This window comes from Camellia sinensis, chromosome 3, assembly GCF_055761805.1.
Source record: "Camellia sinensis isolate YWXY chromosome 3, ASM5576180v1, whole genome shotgun sequence".
NCBI lineage: Eukaryota > Viridiplantae > Streptophyta > Magnoliopsida > Ericales > Theaceae > Camellia > Camellia sinensis.
In genome coordinates this window covers 89,539,715-89,557,144 of record NC_138963.1, presented here as the reverse complement: position 1 = coordinate 89,557,144, position 17,430 = coordinate 89,539,715, and positions in this window count along the sequence as shown.

Below are 17,430 nucleotides of genomic sequence, written 5' to 3'. Positions count from 1 at the left end.
ATTTAGCATACCTTATGCTATGCATGCGTGCATTCATGCATTTGTATTACATGCATTAGGCTCGGTACATCACACTAATTGCATCAATACTTCAATTTTCAAACTGAATACGTGATAATTGTGCATTTTCACATGACATGTTTAGGATAGCCGAGCCTATCTTAGCGACATTTTGTATGCGATGCATTAGGCACTTCACATGAACTAGGACATACATGTTTGCTAACTAGTTTACTGTTTTGGCACGGAGTACGATGTAAGTATTTTTGCTTTAGCATATCGCATGAGTGTGAATGTTGCCATAACAGCATGCTTAACATGTGGCTAGATGCTTATGTGTTAAACTGTTTTGAATGCCTGTGGGTGAAGGCCGGATTGTTTGAGTTGGAAAAACTCGTTGAAATCCGTATTTTAGCCTACTTGCGAGTAGCAAATTCCAAAGCATTTTCAAACCAAACGGATATGCAATGTTTATTTCCAAATTAGGCAATCTAGTCTATACTTGTTTGCTGTGCGCATAACATAGTAATTCTAGGCTAAATACCGGGATAAGAACACATAAAGTTTTCAAAATCAGATATCACGGTTAGTAGAGGCCGGTCTTCGGACCGGGCGAAAGGGGGTGCTCATAGCTGACCTTCCCCGATCGTACCCAAGCTCCCGAGCCGAGACAACTCCGGTGATGACGGACATGTGGCCTTCGGCACCGAGTCAGGGTTTCCTAAATTCCCCCATTTTAAAATATTTAGGTGGCGACTCTGTATCTGGCAAAGCAGTCCATGTTTGGCACTACTTTTTCAAAAATCTGTTTCTCAAAACGATTTGCCAGATTTGGACTCTTTGGTTCAGATTAAGAACCGTGACACAAATCGAGAGTCCGAACTGTAGCGCGAGGCCCCTCCCACGCGGGCGCTGTTACAGTTTCTGGCGACTCTGCTGGGGACTTTTAGAGAGTTCGACTCGAACTCGTGATATCCTGTTTTGATCTCATTTATGTGTTTCTTTGCATTGCATGTGCATTGGTGCGCCTAGGAACACAGTGTTTGCCATCTGCCATTCCTAAACGGTTTGCCGGAGGCTTGTCTTGTCAAGGCATGTCCATAAGGCTGACCGGCTATGGGCTCTGACAGTGTGGGAACACAAACCCCGGTTCTACCGGGGCACCCTTTTTGACCATTCGACCTAGTGCATATTCGGATCCATAGTGACCATTCCAAGCTAGGACAGGTTGCTTACCCGATGTTAGGTTGTTTGAAAACTGTTGTATGCATAATGAAACCCTAGCTCCTGACAAAATAGGACAGGGAAACCCTACCCAAACATAGGGGTGTTTTGGCTCTCTCTTACTTGCTATGTGCTTTTAGAGTGTATCTCTACAGGAATGTACATACCAGTTTGCAAGTTTGGGGCATCAGGCCTAAGGGCATTGGTATCAGAATCTGAGAATCAGTTATCCGCGGGTATCAGATTCAGTATTTTGGGGAACAGAAATCTGGGAACAGTGATCAGCAGTAGGGAACAGTTGTTCGGCTACACCCGTGTTTGATCAGTTTGGGCTGAAGTGCTGTCTGTTTTTCTTTCAGTCCAGAGAGTTGCAGAGTTGATACAGAACAGCCAGTGTCTCCCCTTTGCTGAGGCAAGATTTATGGCGACACAAAGTTCAGAAGAAATTGTGGTTATGACAGCCGCACCGGAGTAGGGAACCACTCCGCAGAATGAAGCCAGCATCAGTATGTCATATCCGCCCAGGTCGCCCGTTGTGCACCCGGTTTGGGCTCCCCAGTTATACCAGGCTCGTGAGCCCACCACCTTCGAATTGATGGGGATGATAGGCGATCTCCAAAGGTCTGTGGCAGACCTCGCCTATGGAATGTCGGCTTCACCACCAGCGGCACCGTATGCCGGGAATTTTGTACCACAGGAGCCCCCGCTACTGGGGCGGATTGTGATAGAGCTCAGCCAGCCAGAGATGGCTTCTGGCTATAGCCACGATATGTCAGCACTAACCCCGACCCTCGATCAGGCTGAGGCCAAAGGAAAGGACAAGGCAAAGGTAGATGCCGACCCTATTGAACAACTGCTGTGGGCAGTCGAGGCTCTGAAGGCCAGAGGGATGAACAAGCAACAAACATCCGCAATAGTGACCAAAGCTATAGATGATGCTTTCCCCGCTCCAACCAAAGGCAGTTCAAGCCAGGCAGAAAACCGGGATGGGCCCCGTCATGCCCAAACAGTTCCTGTTGTTCCCAACCCTGCACCGGGAAAGGTTCAAAAAGCCAAGGCAGCGCCAGCTGATCCTTTCGCCAGCGCGTCTGGCAAGAATCCTCAAACTGCAAAGTACCTACCTCGAGGGCGCAGAGTCTTTCACGACCTCCACATGCCTTTGTCTAGGGCATTGTTGATATTGGCGAAGAATGGGCATCTTAAGCCTTTGGAGCCCCGACCGCTCCCGAAGAATCTCCCCGCCACCCATGATGCTACCTTGTACTGCGCGTACCATCAACAGTCCGGTCACAGCACCGATGGATGTTCCCGCCTTCGCCATGAAGTGCAGGATTTGATTGATAATAAGGTTATCCTACCACCTACCTCAGGCAAGCCCGTCACCACTCAGTTGTTGGATTTCGAGGGCTCAGATACTGCGAGTATGTAAAGTGAACCGCCTGCGGGCAACATTTGGTATTTTTTTTGATGAAGCGTTTGGCACGCATTTTTGAGCATCGGTGAAACCGAGTTTTGTAAATTCTGGCTTGGATATCGAGTCGGTCTTTTGTTTTGAGTCTGTCTCTTTGTCTTGAGTCAGTCTTTTTTTGCTTAAGGGTCTGTCTTGTTGTATCGAGTCAGTCCCCGTTGTATATAATACCCGGTGATTCAGGGGTTGTTGTCCCGAACACCGTCTTGTTTTATTATTATCTGTTTTTGTTTTGAGTCTGTTCCTGCCGAGGGGCCAGTTACACCAACAGAGCCGATTGAAATAGCTGTTGCTATCTCAACTTCATGCTTGCTTTCAGCATAAGGACCAGAGAATTTGATTGGGCTGACAGTACATCTCGCCTGCTCTCCTGCGCGCCAAACTCATAGCATTAACCTAAGTTTTCAAAAAAAAACTTTTTGAACACTGCGGTGATGAAAACGAAGAGGAAGGAATTCCTTGGGTTTTGTAAAATTTTGATCATTTTGAGAGAAAGGGAGGCGTGCTAAGCCTTTTTATGAATGAAATCATGCTTGTCGGCGTGAGTACTGAGAAGGACCCTGGCCTGATCCAGATTGGTTCCACACTATCTTCGGCACGAGCGATTCGTCGCTTTCTTAAAAACTTTCAAAAACAAATATTTTACGCGGCCTTGTGAAGACCTGTGTGGAATCGTTCTTGAGATCGCGCAGCTTAGGATTGCTCTCAGCCTCAAGATTCAACCCGCTCCGACTTTGAACCCATTCAGACTGTTCAAAAAGTTCAACGGACAAACGCCATGAAAGGCCCGTGTGGCCAGTTTTGAGGTAGCCTTCGATCAAGAAGCATCAAGGCCGAATCAGAAGGAGTAGATCTCGCCGGAAGAAGCTCGTAGAGTAACCCTGATGGGTTCTCCGCAAATCAGTGCAACAGCCGTTCTCTTAGACACGGAGAGGCTTCCAGTTCAAGAACCATTTGGCATGGACTTGCTACACTTTTACCCTTTGAGAGGCTCGCTGGGCCGAAAACCCAGAAGGGCGACCCAGGCAAAAGTTAGAGCAAGAGAAAAATACAAAAAAGAAGAAAAGAAAAGAAAAGACAAAAGATACCAAAAAGAAAAGAAAAAGAAAAATGCAAAAGAAATGAAGAAGAAATAGAAAATGAAAAGAAGCTCGCAAGGTCGAAAACCCGCATTGGGCGCCTTGGCAAAAATAAGAGCCAAACAAAGTGAAGGTTAAAATACCCGAGTGGACCTTAACCGGAACTACGTAAGGCTTGATTCCCATGTTTGGGATACGTAGGCAACTTCATCATGAAGTCCAGCCCCCAACGCTTTCATAAGCGTCTCAGTCCATGCAATGGTTTCAATTTCGTTCCAAAGTCCAGTGGCCAACACCCTTCAAGGTGACCGTGTCCATATATGTGTTGTGACCGTCTTCGTCATCGCTGTGTCTAAGAGCTCGACCACCGCCAATGAAGACTGTCTGTGAATTCCTGCGGCACCATCCCAAACAAGGGGCAACTTTCCGTTGCCACGAGCCGCTGTGAGCCGCCTTTCAAACTAGGGGCAACTTTCCGTTGCCTCCCACCCTCCTTCAAACCAGGGGCAATTTTCCATTGCCTCCGATCCGAGGTCGCGCATCTCGAAGAGTAAGTTCCATGCTTGTTGAGCATCAGCTGTTTAAAAAATAGTTTTTGAAAATTTTTACTGAGGTTGACTATTTTCTCGAAAACTATTTCATTTTCCAAAACCGGACCATTGTCTTGGACCTAAAAGGAAAATTTTCAGTGCTTGCTTCCTGACTTGCATGCTTTTCAAAACAAAAGTCGAACAAGTACGTTAATCCGACTCTCATTTCGATCAAAACCGTTTTAGTAGAAAGCAAAAACGAAAAATGGTTAAAATGATGAACTAGGGGCACAGTTGAGCCAGGCGTTCTGTCTCTCCCCCGTCATCGACGTACTTGCCAGAAGAGCACTCTGCCTGCCCGAAGAATAGCCGTGAGCTAACGGTGTCGAGCATAAACCCGCACCTTTCCATTTATCCATCAATCACCCCGGGGAGGGATGAAAAATGAGAGAATGAAGAATAGAGAGGTGTAAGTTGAGAGAAAAGCGAGGAAAAGGGTTTCGAGAGAAAATCCGAGCTTGAGAGCCGAGTGATGTGAGAATCACAAATAAGAAGGGGTGGGAAACAATACCCAGATTGAACTGGCTCCTCGTGGTCCGAGGTCCCCCATCTTTGGTTACGCGTCTGCGTGTCGTGTCTCTTTCATTTGACGGTCTCGTCTTTTGTTTTTAGTCTTTCCCGAGCGTGTCTCGTTGTGTTTAGGTCGTGTACCTATATTTGAGTCCTTTCCGCTCTGTTCAGTGGTAGGCTCGATATCCCGGTTTGAAAAACCCTCATTCGATTTCAAAAATCGCTTATGCTCAGAATGCTGTGCCATTCTCTACATTGGAACGTGTTCCGACTCCAACCGGTTCCATCTTTGAGGTCCGTCCTGATTAGATTGGGCTGTCTTGTTTGAGAATTGCCGTATGCAGAATGAATCGAATGCTGTGTTATGGGCTGTGTGCAGATTAATCCCCAACGGAGTAAGGGCTGTGTGTTCAAGAATCAGGCAGTGGGTTGCTTGGGTTATTTTGCTGTTGGCTGTTTAAGTTATCTGATTATTACAGTGCAAGTGTTCAATTTTCAGACAACCAATCAATTCCATTTACATTGAGGTGTAACATGATGAGATGCGATGCAATGCATGAAATGTGTAAATGTAAACACTTTTTCAGATAAAAAGTTCGTTTCGTTTCATTTCATTATCTTTTTCAAATGTACAAGCTTTGGAAACAAAACCTGCCTGTGGCAGTACAAGGTAATCTATCTACCAACCAAAAAGAAAAGTACAAGGAAAGAAAGAAAAGATAGCAAAAATCTACATCTATGTCAAGCACTCCGAAGGGCCGTCAGTCTGTCCTGGTCCTCTTCCTGGACGAGGGTCCAGGAGCATCAACAGCGTCGTCATCAGAGCCCGAGCTAGAACCGTCTGCGGTCTCCTCCTCCGACGACCCTGCCTCCGCCTCTGACTCCTCGTCGTCGTCATCGTCCGGGACTGGAGCCCGCGAGCTGCTCCCGACGTGAGTACGCCCACCCCTAGTGCGGGGAAATATCCTGCCCTCCTCATCTCTCCCCCGGGCAGGGACAGAAGGTCTGGCTGGAGCACCTCCTGCCATGGGAATCTGGAAGGGAGGCTGAAAAAGCACACAAAAAGTGAAATGCATCAGTATACTGTAGACAGTTTATCAGTGCAGAATGCAGTGTATGGATACAGTGTATGAATGCCGTGAGCAGTTTGTCAGTACAGAGTTTAGTGCAGAATGCAGTGTATGCAGTGCTCAGATACAGTGAGATCAGTGTATCAGGTGTTGTGCCGTGAATCAGATTATGCGAAGCAGTGTATGAATGGTTTGAGGCCAGTGTCAGAAGGACATACCGGTATGCTGTAGACAGCCAGAAGGTCAAATGTCCGCTGGAGCATCCCCATCATCGAGGCATTCATCGCCAACGACTGACGGGTGTACTCAGGAGAAGCCTGCAAAGGTATCAGATGCATTAGTATTCTGTGGAATATCAGTAAACTGAAGTGAGATAACTGTACGAAGTGCAGTGATACATACCGGCGGAAGGTCGGGGATGTCAGTGAACTCATGCCCAGCTGGTGGAGGGGCGAAGGGGATCTGATAGGTCGCCCCACCCTGCCCCTGGAAAGTCAGTACAGCAGGCAGGGCAGGCCAGCCAGCTCCTCGTCCTCCCCGCGCTCCGCCCCTGCCACGGACTCGGGCCCTCCTCGAAGATCCAGCCCCTGCTCCTGCTCCGGCCCCAGCCGCCGATGCTACAGGCCTGGCCCCCTCTGCTCGACGACCGCTCAAAGGTCGCATCAGGTACGTCCGCACGTACTCCTGATAGTCGCCGGTGCCTCGGAAGCCGGCCTCCTCCCAGCCGATGGAGTAATCATCCAGCTGCTCAGGGGTCAGCCCCTCGGTCTCCCTCATCTCTGCAGGAGGGTGAGCCGGGACTATCTGCTCAGGTAACCCGCGGGTCTGGCGTAGAAAACGCTCCCCCAGGTACCAAGCCCGACAGACCGGGCCCTCTAGCAGAATCCGGAAACGCGAGGTCTCCTCAGCACCAGGGAACCGACCCCGCATCGCCGACGGCAAGGAAGCCCATGGCCGCCATGTGATCTGAAAGTAACAGACAGTTTGTTATCTACTGTTATTGAAACATGCAGTGGGAAAGCGAATCTAAACGAACTGAAAGTAAAGCATACCTCTGTGGGGGTGATGGTGTCGAAGTATCGGCGGAAGAAGCCGAATGTCTCCCGAGGTCGCCGGGTGCATCCCCCGTCAAAGCGACTCGAGAAAGGAACAGCCGGAGGAGGCTCCGCAACTGGTACAGGTGCAAGCCTAGGGAAGTAGGCATAAACCCACAACTGCAAAACAGATGTCAGTATGACCTTCAGATAAAGCAGGGTATACAGAATAAAGCAGAAATGGCAGAGCCGTGTGTTGTGCAGTGTATTGTGTGCAGTGTACAGTGTGAGCAGTGTACAGTCAGTGTAAAACAGAATGTATGTGTGTGCCGTGTGTACAGTATACAGTGAGTGTAAAGCAGACCGCAGTGTGTGCAGTATACAGAGTACAGAAAGTACGAGACAGAAATGAAAAGTGGAGAAGAAATGTACCTCCCAAGCTCGCCAGTAACCTCCGAGCAGCTGGCCGCTGCCGCGAGAAGCCGAGCTCATATATCCGTACAAGGTGGCCAGAGCAGCGCCGCCCCAATCGAAGTGCAGAATATCTCGGACGTCCACCAGTGCACTGAGAAGGCAGAGAGGCACGGTGTTCGCCCGGTCGGCGAAGATAGTAGTCCCGAAAAGGAACATGAGGAAGCCCCGAGCATATCTCTCCACGTCCTCCTCGGTCATCTGAGTCTCCTCCCCCAATGCGGGCAGGACCCTGAACTGTGCCTCGAACCAGGAATAGCGGACGAAGCCTGGACGAGCTAGCGGAGGGGCCTCCCCCAGTAAATGAACCTGAGCGGCGGTCCACTCATCCATCGCTATGTCGAAGGGGATCGGATCACCCCCTACCCCGATGCCTGTGAGCATCGAGAAGTCATAAGGGGTCATCGTCATATCCCCTGCGGCAGAAAAGTGGAAAGAATCGGTGGTGTCCCACCACCTCTCCGCCAGAGCAGCAAGAAGAGGTCTGCAGGTGGACAACCTAGAGAGCCCTCGGCAGAAGGTGCCGAAGCCCGCTCGGTCCACGATGCGCTGGACCGCATCAGGGAGCTCGTCATACCACTCCCGCGCACCAGTATTCCCATACCCGCGAATGGTATGGGAACCCTCCTGTAAACAGAAAACAACAATTGCAGGACAACATTCAAAATGCGATTTTGAAAAGACAAATATGGCATGTATGCAAGTTTGTCAGATTCAGGCAGATACCGGGTGCCGGTGTGCTTATAGAAAATACGTGTGCTGTGTCAGCGTGTTTGGGCGTTTCAGAACAGATGTGGCATGTGTGCAAATCGAACAGATTCAGACAAATACTGGGTGCCAGTGTGTGTGCAGTAGAATACAGTGTGTGCCGTGTGTTTGGGTGATTCAGGACTAGTGCAGTGTGTGTGCATGTGTCAGTCTCAAGCAGATATCAGTTGTATGTATGTTTACAGTCAACTACGGTCTACGGCATATCAGGTTTCAGCAATTAAAGAATACAGCTAACTATGGCAGTTTTGTATCCTACATTGCAGAAAGTAAAGCAGAAGATGAAGAGTTACCTCGGGAGTGCCGAATGAAAGGTGGGAGGTAGGCTCACGCAGCAGTAGCTCAGGGGCCGCGTACCTCTCGAAACTCCGGAACTGACGCAGGCCGTCTGGGGGCAGAACGTGAATCGCCGGCCGGTAGGTCGCCGGGTCGAACGGGCGCTCGCTCAGTGGTAAGAGCTCGACCCCGGGGTCCATCTCGTGGTCCGGGGGAGTCCCGACACGTGGAATGTCGTCCGCCATGTAGAGAGTGGTGTGAAAATGGCCGGAAAAGGAAAACCGAGCCGGAATACGAAGAGCCAACTGAAAAGTCAACTCCCGAGAGGGTCGGAAATGGCCGGGAAGGCCGGAATGTGAAAGGACACGGAAATGAAGAGGAAAGTGAGGGGAACAAACCCCGAGAAGGCGAGAACGCCGAACGAGGCGCCGAAACGAGAATGTGATCGGTGGAAAGTGTCCGAAACGCGAAGAGAAACGCGAATCCGACGACGAAACGGGCGTAGAACGCGAAGAAACGGGCGAAAAATGAGACAGAAGCACTCTAGAGAGAGAGGGCAAGAATTTTCGGCGGTGGAAAAGTGAAGAATAGGGTTTTCAAGCCCTATTTTATAATGCCCGAAGTGAAAAGACAAAACTGCCCCGATTCAGCAACTGTTTGCCGGTCGGCAATGTTTTGTGCCGGCCGGCACTTTTTTGTGCCGATAGAATTATTTTTGTGCCGATGTCCAGCCGGTGGCCTCCCATTACTGCCGGTGGGGTTCCCACAGCCTTGGTTAGGCCATATGAGAAGTTTGTGGTCTTCATAGCTCAAGAAAGTGCAAGAAAGTGCATCTCCGATGTTCAACCGGCCTCCGTTTTGACTTCGGGCCGTGTCTCCAGTGCGTGGCACTCGAATTCGTGCAAGGTGTATCCTTTTTGTATCCTTTTGAATTCAAAAGTTGCCCCATGTGTGTTGCACGAACTCATCACACTACTTCGGTGCATTACATCGCGCTGTCACGCGCCACACATTTGCATTGTTATGCACGTGTTACATGCGTTGCAACACGCACCCCTTTGCATTGTCGTGCACATTTCTCATGCATCATCATTGCATTTCCATTCCATGCATTGTCATGCATTCCGGAATACGTGCGTTGTTGCGCATTTAAGCCCATTTACACTCCGTGTGGCATGCACGTCACACTTGGCATTGCACTTGTTAGTGCATTGTATTTTGTTCGCGCTATTTTGCGCATCGCACTATTTTGTGCATTGCATTTGTTCGCGCTATCTTGTGCACCTTACTTGCACTTGTTAGTGCATTGCATTTGTTCGCGCTATCTTGCGCACCTTACTTGCACTTGTTAGTGCATTGCACTTGTTAGTGCATTGCATTTGTTCGCGCTATCTTGCGCACCTTACTTGCACTTGTTAGTGCATTGTATTTTGTTCGCGCTATCTTGCGCACCTTACTTGCACTTGTTAGTGCATTGTATTTTGTTCGCGCTATCTTGCGCACCTTACTTGCACTTGTTAGTGCATTGTATTTTGTTCGCGCTATCTTGCGCACCTTACTTGCACTTGTTAGTGCATTGTATTTTGTTCGCGCTATCTTGCGCACCTTACTTGCACTTGTTAGTGCATTGTATTTTGTTCGCGCTGTTCTGCGCATTGCACTTGTTAGTGCATTGTATTGTTCGTGCTGTTCTGCGCATTGCACTGTCTTGTGCATTTCAAACCTCGCGCTGTTCTGCGCATCGCACTGTTCTGTGCATTTCAAAAGTGTTCGCGCTGTTTTGCGCATCTCATTGCATTTTGCATGCATTCCATCGCACTGTCTTGTGCACTCGCGTTGCCTAACGCATTGCGCTATTTTGCGCATCATACCGTCGTGTAATACCGCCGGTCTGGCGAGACCTTAAACACGCATGGTCTGGCGAGACCTTAAACACGCACGGTCTGGCGAGACCTTAAACACGCACGGTCTAGGAGACCTTAAATCCTTTGGAGGTGCGAAACCTTCAGCGCATTGTCACGCGTCTTGTAAATACCCCCATGGTCTGGCGAGACCTTAAACACGCACGGTCTGGCGAGACCTTAAACACGCACGGTCTGGCGAGACCTTAAACACGCACGGTCTAGGAGACCTTAAATCCTTTGGAGGTGCGAAACCTTCAGCGCATTGTCACGCGTCTTGTAAATACCCCCATGGTCTGGCGAGACCTTAAACACGCATGGTCTGGCGAGACCTTAAACACGCATGGTCTGGCGAGACCTTAAACACGTACGGTCTAGGAGACCTTAAATCCTTGGAAGGTGCAAGACCTTTATTGCATTGGTGTGCACACTATTGCTTTGTACATATCTTAAGCCGCGTGTTGTCGCGCATCTCATGCAACATGCATTTCATACATCATTTGCATTTCAAAAAAAAACAACAAAACATGCATTGTCATGCATACATTTTGCATCCCGGTCTAGGAGACCTTAAATCCTCTGAAGGTGCAATTCCTTCGGTGTTTGTCGTGCCCGAACGACTTTCGGTGGTCTAGTAAAGCCACCTGTCTGTGCTTGCGATGAGTTCCTAGAAGACCAACGGGGACGGTGGAAACTAGAGTTCGAACGGCTTATGCCTAGAACGCAAAGGTTCGGGAGTTCCGAGACTAAAGTCTGGTTTAAATACCCAGAGGTTTACCCTCGGCTTGAAATCTGTATGGAAGCCCCATAGGTTGAGGCGGCATGTCTACGCCTCAGTTCTGGATACTGAACCAACCTAGTATATCACCCTGTTGGTAAGATAGGGAAAGTTGCAATCATAGTCATTGCATATTTGCATTGTCTTGCATTTGCATTGTAGTTTGCATGCATTCATTGCATCACCTTCCGCCTTTGGCTTGCGCCTTTCCAGGTTGAGCTTGGTCTGGTATGTGTCCTTACTTTTCATGTTAGAACACAGTTCTTGTGTATCGCGCCGATTCCGCGTTGATATGTTGGTTGAGGGTTGCGGCACCTTTTCTGTGTTACACATGGCTCGTATGTGTGCATGCCTTTCCTAGGCAAGATTTGGTTTGGCTTGTATGCCATATCCATTGTATCCATTCCATTGCATATTTGTAAATATTGCATTGTAATATTGCATGCATTCATTGCATCACCTTCCGCCTAATGGCTTGCGCCTTTCCAGGTTGAGCTTGGTCTGGTATGTGCCCTTACTTTTCATGTTAGAACACAGTTCTGTATGTGTATCGCGCCGATTCCACGTTGATATGTTGGTTGAGGGTTGCGGCACCTTTTCTGTGTTACACATGGCTTGTATGTATGCATGCCTTTCCTAGGCAAGATTTGGTTTGGCCTGCGTGCCATATCCACCCATTACATTGTAGTGTAATTTTTGCATCCGGCATTAGGATCGTAGTCCTTTCTCCAGCGGGTTGTTTCCCCACTTGTGTCATTCCACCCAATACTTGTTCTTGCGTCTGTCTACAATACTCATAGTTCAGTTGACCGTTCTATGGTAGACAGACTTGTTACCTCCATCAATCTATTTGACATAGGTGTGGTTTCGAACCGCTCGTGATTGGATCACGATTCAATTGCTTTGCATGTAGCTTGCATTGTTTCAATTACATTGCATCTGCATTTGCATTGTTTATACATTGTTTTGTATATATCGCATATCGTTTTGCATCCACATTTGCATTGTCATGCATGTTGCTAACAATATTGTACCTGTTAAGTTTGTTTTCTTTTTCAGGCACGATATTGTATGTACGGTTCATTTGAAGCTGGTGCAACCAGACGAGCCGCGCAGGTATTGTATCTCCCGAGTGAGACGTATTGAGAATTCCATAATTCTCTTACATCCTTTCTGCATTGTAGTGTAGTTTGGTATGCTAGCTTAAAATTGTTGCATGTTTGCTTCATTACAGCTTTCTTTGCATGATCATAAGTTATGCTCGGCTCTGTGCATTGTCGTGCATTTTGCCCCTGCCTTCGGGCGCATATCTTATTTGTATTGCATGTTTGTCTAAGTCTTCGGCCTTGTCAAAAATGGGTCGTCTCTAGGCTTTGACATTCACTCCCGTCATTGTTATGACTTTCGAGTTCTGTCAAAGAGGGGCAACTGTAGACACCCCATTTTTGACCGTCCTCAAGACTCGGACGTCACCGCTTGAACACTCGGTGATTATCCTTGTTTGTGTTTGTTTGGAGTTCCCGGAGGTTTTGGCTCTCGCGCCCTACCTCAGAATCTCCGAACTTGACCGTTCAGTGTCCGGTTTTGCACCGAACACTTGTGTTTTGCCTTGGAAGGGCAGGGTAGGGCTTGTAGACCATCCCCACCCATCACCGGCAGTGGCTAGAGGCCACCGGCTGGTTTTTGCTGCCACCGGCAAAATAGTTTGCCGGTCGGCACTATTTGTTGCCGGTCAGCACTTTTTTGTGCCGGTCGGCACTTTGTTTGGCCAAGATGGCATTTTTTGCCGGCCGATTGCTGTTCATCTGCTTTTGCAGATATTTTAGGACAGCTGTATAACTTTTTCTCCCCTCCATACACGTGTATGGAGGGATCTCCCTCTTGCAAAGCTTGTTGAATAAGCTTTACAAGAGGCTTATAGAGAGGGCTCTCTCTAAGGCAAAGAAAAAGAGGCTTAGACATTTTTGAGAGAGAAAAGACAGAGGAGAGCTCTGGTTTTCTAGGGTTAGGGTTAGATACACTCACATATCTCTCTTTCCCTCTCATTTTGCACACTAGGTGTTTTGTGTCTCATTATTGCACACAAACACCTAGTGTTTCACCTTCCTCTAGGAGCTGAGGTTCTAAAGAGTGTGTTTTGAAGTTTTTGTCTTGGATTCAAGCTCAAGGAGGCCATTGGAGCATCTTTGTTGAAGAAGGCATCAAGGGTGAGACACTAGCCTTTTTTTCCCCTTTTTTGCATTGATTTTCTACTAGTCTTAGAGCTGTTTTTGTGATTATTGTATAACATAAAAAAGTTCTTTTTTTAAGCCCTCTTTATTGTTTATTAAGAGTGTTTTGTTGTTTGAGGGTTGTTGACCACCCTTAGGCCTCAAAAGGCCTCATTTTGAGCCATTTTGTGCTAGCTCCGGGATTTTGGTGTTGAGGTCTCTTCACCACTGAAATCTTGAGGGATTTCAGTGGTGAAGATGATGCTTTGAAGTCCCAAGAAGGAGAGGGCCACCCCCTCTCCTTGTTGTCCTTGAAAAGGGCATATTTTGGCCTCTTAAGGAAGCCTATGCTTGAGTGTGTGTTGAGCATGTTTGGTTTGTTTTTCATGCTTATATATCCATGATATAACATGATTTCAAGTTGGTTTTGGAACCTTATGCATGTTTAGCATAGTTGCCATGTAATGCCTTATTTGTGCCTTAACATGTTCTAGGTTGTTAGCCTTTGTTGGAGCATGTTTTAGGCTTGTATTTGTGAAGGTTATATGCTTATTTTGCCATGTTTTAGATCTGTCCATAGTCGTTTGGGTCGATTTTAGCATGCATTATAAGGCTCCTTTGCATTTGGGCTTGTTGGCCTTGAGTATGTGCATGTGTAGCATGCCATCTTTGCATTGTTTTGGTGACTTGGGATCATTCTATATGTCATTTCAGTCCCATTTCCATGCTTGTTTGATTGCCTCGCATGTCTCTTTAATGTTTTGAAAGCATGTTTTGCAATGTTCCATGTTTTGGTGCCTTTGCATGCCTTTGAATTTGGGCCACTTAGATGCTATCTAAGGAGTCCTTTGGCCTTGTTATGAGCTAAAAATCTATTTTTAGTTGTTTAATGCATGCCATGTTTGGTCATGATAAGTGTAGTTCAATGCCTTATCAACTTGCCTTGAACACTTGGACTTTTTGTTGCATGCTTGACTTGATTTATAATTTGATTTGGCATCATTTTATAACATGATTTTAAGGCTCATGTTGCATGCTAATTTGTCCATGTTTCCTTCTTTCAAGTGTGCTTGAATGTTGTTTGATTCATGCTTAAGTGTTGGTCCTTATGAGCATGTGTGTGTGCATGCCATTTAGCTCTCACTCTTTAGCACTTTTGGCTACTGTTTTAGGCCTATTTTAGAGTCGCCTAATTCATGTTTAAGTCCATCTTTGCCATCCATTTGCATTGCTCTATGCATGCTTGTATGCTTGCATGAGTTGATTGCCATGCCATGTTGCATTCCTAGCTTGTATGCCTAGGTTGCATTGCATTTCGCATGCATGCCTTGTTCCTTGAATTGGTGATAGGAATTGGGCCTTATTTGTTTGATTGGTGTGCATACATTTGAAATCAAAGATGCATACTCGGTTCTTTGGGCCATCATGCATGGAAATGCGTGATTGGTGGTCCGAGAATCGAGGCACATGTCCCTTTGAGTCATTACAATGATAAGAGACATGGTTGGTGCATACATGCCTTGAAATATGCTGCCATGCCTTGTTTTGCCCTTTGTCGCTGTGAGTTGCAGGTTCTGCAGAAATACTCTGCCGACCGGCAGTGTAATGTGCCGACCGGCACATTTTTCTCTGCCGACAGGCCCTATTTTGTGCCGATGGCCATACCACACTGCCGGTGGAAGTTTCATCTAGCCGGTGGTGATCCCCTCTGTCCAAGGATGTAGTCCTGAGGTTTTGACAACCTCCAGAGGAGGAAAGGGAGGAAAACAGAGGCAGCTTGCGCATGGTGGCGCGTTTCCCGAGACGCTTTCCTGCTTTAATTAATTTAATTTAATTTGTTAATTAAATTAGTTAATTTGTAATATTAATTAGCTTGCGTAGTTAATTAATTTGTAATATTTATTTGGTCCCTCCGAGCGAGGGCAAATCTGTAATAAGTGTGTGTGGGTGTGTGAATGTCTTCCAATCCCCACTTCTTTCTTCCCTTTTACTTACCTGCTTTGATGGTTAGTATTAGGTCACGTCTAATTTAGCATACCTTATGCTATGCATGCGTGCATTCATGCATTTGTATTACATGCATTAGGCTCGGTACATCACACTAATTGCATCAATACTTCAATTTTCAAACTGAATACGTGATAATTGTGCATTTTCACATGACATGTTTAGGATAGCCGAGCCTATCTTAGCGACATTTTGTATGCGATGCATTAGGCACTTCACATGAACTAGGACATACATGTTTGCTAACTAGTTTACTGTTTTGGCACGGAGTACGATGTAAGTATTTTTGCTTTAGCATATCGCATGAGTGTGAATGTTGCCATAACAGCATGCTTAACATGTGGCTAGATGCTTATGTGTTAAACTGTTTTGAATGCCTGTGGGTGAAGGCCGGATTGTTTGAGTTGGAAAAACTCGTTGAAATCCGTATTTTAGCCTACTTGCGAGTAGCAAATTCCAAAGCATTTTCAAACCAAACGGATATGCAATGTTTATTTCCAAATTAGGCAATCTAGTCTATACTTGTTTGCTGTGCGCATAACATAGTAATTCTAGGCTAAATACCGGGATAAGAACACATAAAGTTTTCAAAATCAGATATCACGGTTAGTAGAGGCCGGTCTTCGGACCGGGCGAAAGGGGGTGCTCATAGCTGACCTTCCCCGATCGTACCCAAGCTCCCGAGCCGAGACAACTCCGGTGATGACGGACATGTGGCCTTCGGCACCGAGTCAGGGTTTCCTAAATTCCCCCATTTTAAAATATTTAGGTGGCGACTCTGTATCTGGCAAAGCAGTCCATGTTTGGCACTACTTTTTCAAAAATCTGTTTCTCAAAACGATTTGCCAGATTTGGACTCTTTGGTTCAGATTAAGAACCGTGACACAAATCGAGAGTCCGAACTGTAGCGCGAGGCCCCTCCCCGGGCGCTGTTACAACTACCTTCGGGATCCTTTCCATGTAATAGAGCCTACTCGTGTAGTGTTGAGTGATGACTACACTTACGAGGAACGGCCTATACAGATTGTTAACAGACGGATCAAGAAACTGAGGAACAAAGAGATCCCGCTAGTGAAAGTTGACTGGCAGAATCATGGTGGTGTGTTTGCCACTTGGGAAAGGGAAGATGACATGGCCAAACGATATCCTGAACTGTTTCCACTGAATCCTGCTTTCTTCCAGAATGAAGGTAACTCGAGTTTAGAGGACTAAACTCTTTATAAGGAGGGGAGACTGTAACAACCCTCATACTGTTTACTGATTAATGACTGAATGATTACCGTTAATCATTGATTACTGCGAAATGGAACTGATAACTGACTGAAATTGAAACTGAATTGACTGAGTATATGTTAGTTAATTGCATTCTATCTGTTTAATTGTCTGATTATCTGTTCATGTTTATATGTTTAAACTGCTAATTGAAGGCCTTACCGACGGCCGAATCCGAAACCGATTAGTGTTCTATGATCCTTAGAATTAAGGTGATTTTATAGTATAATTATCTGAAAATTGATTGGGTATGATTAAATTAGATTAAAATAAGCCAATTAAAGAGTTTGCCATATTTACCATTTTGCCACTATCTCATATACACACACTTGAGCCTTTTACACTCCACGTATGTGATCAAACCAAACATTTCTTCTCCTCTTCTTGCCTCAACCGACCCAAGCTAGAGAGTGAGAGAGAGTTGAGTTGTTCTTGAGAGATTTGCTTGATCTTGCTTGGAATTGAAGTGTATTTGCATATTTGAGCTCCCTTCTTGAACTACAAGACTAAAGGTAGCTCCATTGTCTTCTTGTCCATGTTTTGAGTTGATTGTTGCATGGTCCATGTTAGATTGTAGAGCTAAGTCATGATTTGGGTCATTAATGGTGAATTGAAGCTTAAGTGTTGCATGCATGTACATATATTGAAGTTTTGAGGTTGTGGTTCATCATACCTCACATGCATGTCCATCTTTTGGTCATACTCCATGAGTTCATCTTGTTTTTGAAGGCTTGAGCTCTCTTGAAACAGCATTAAAGCTTTGAAAATGATT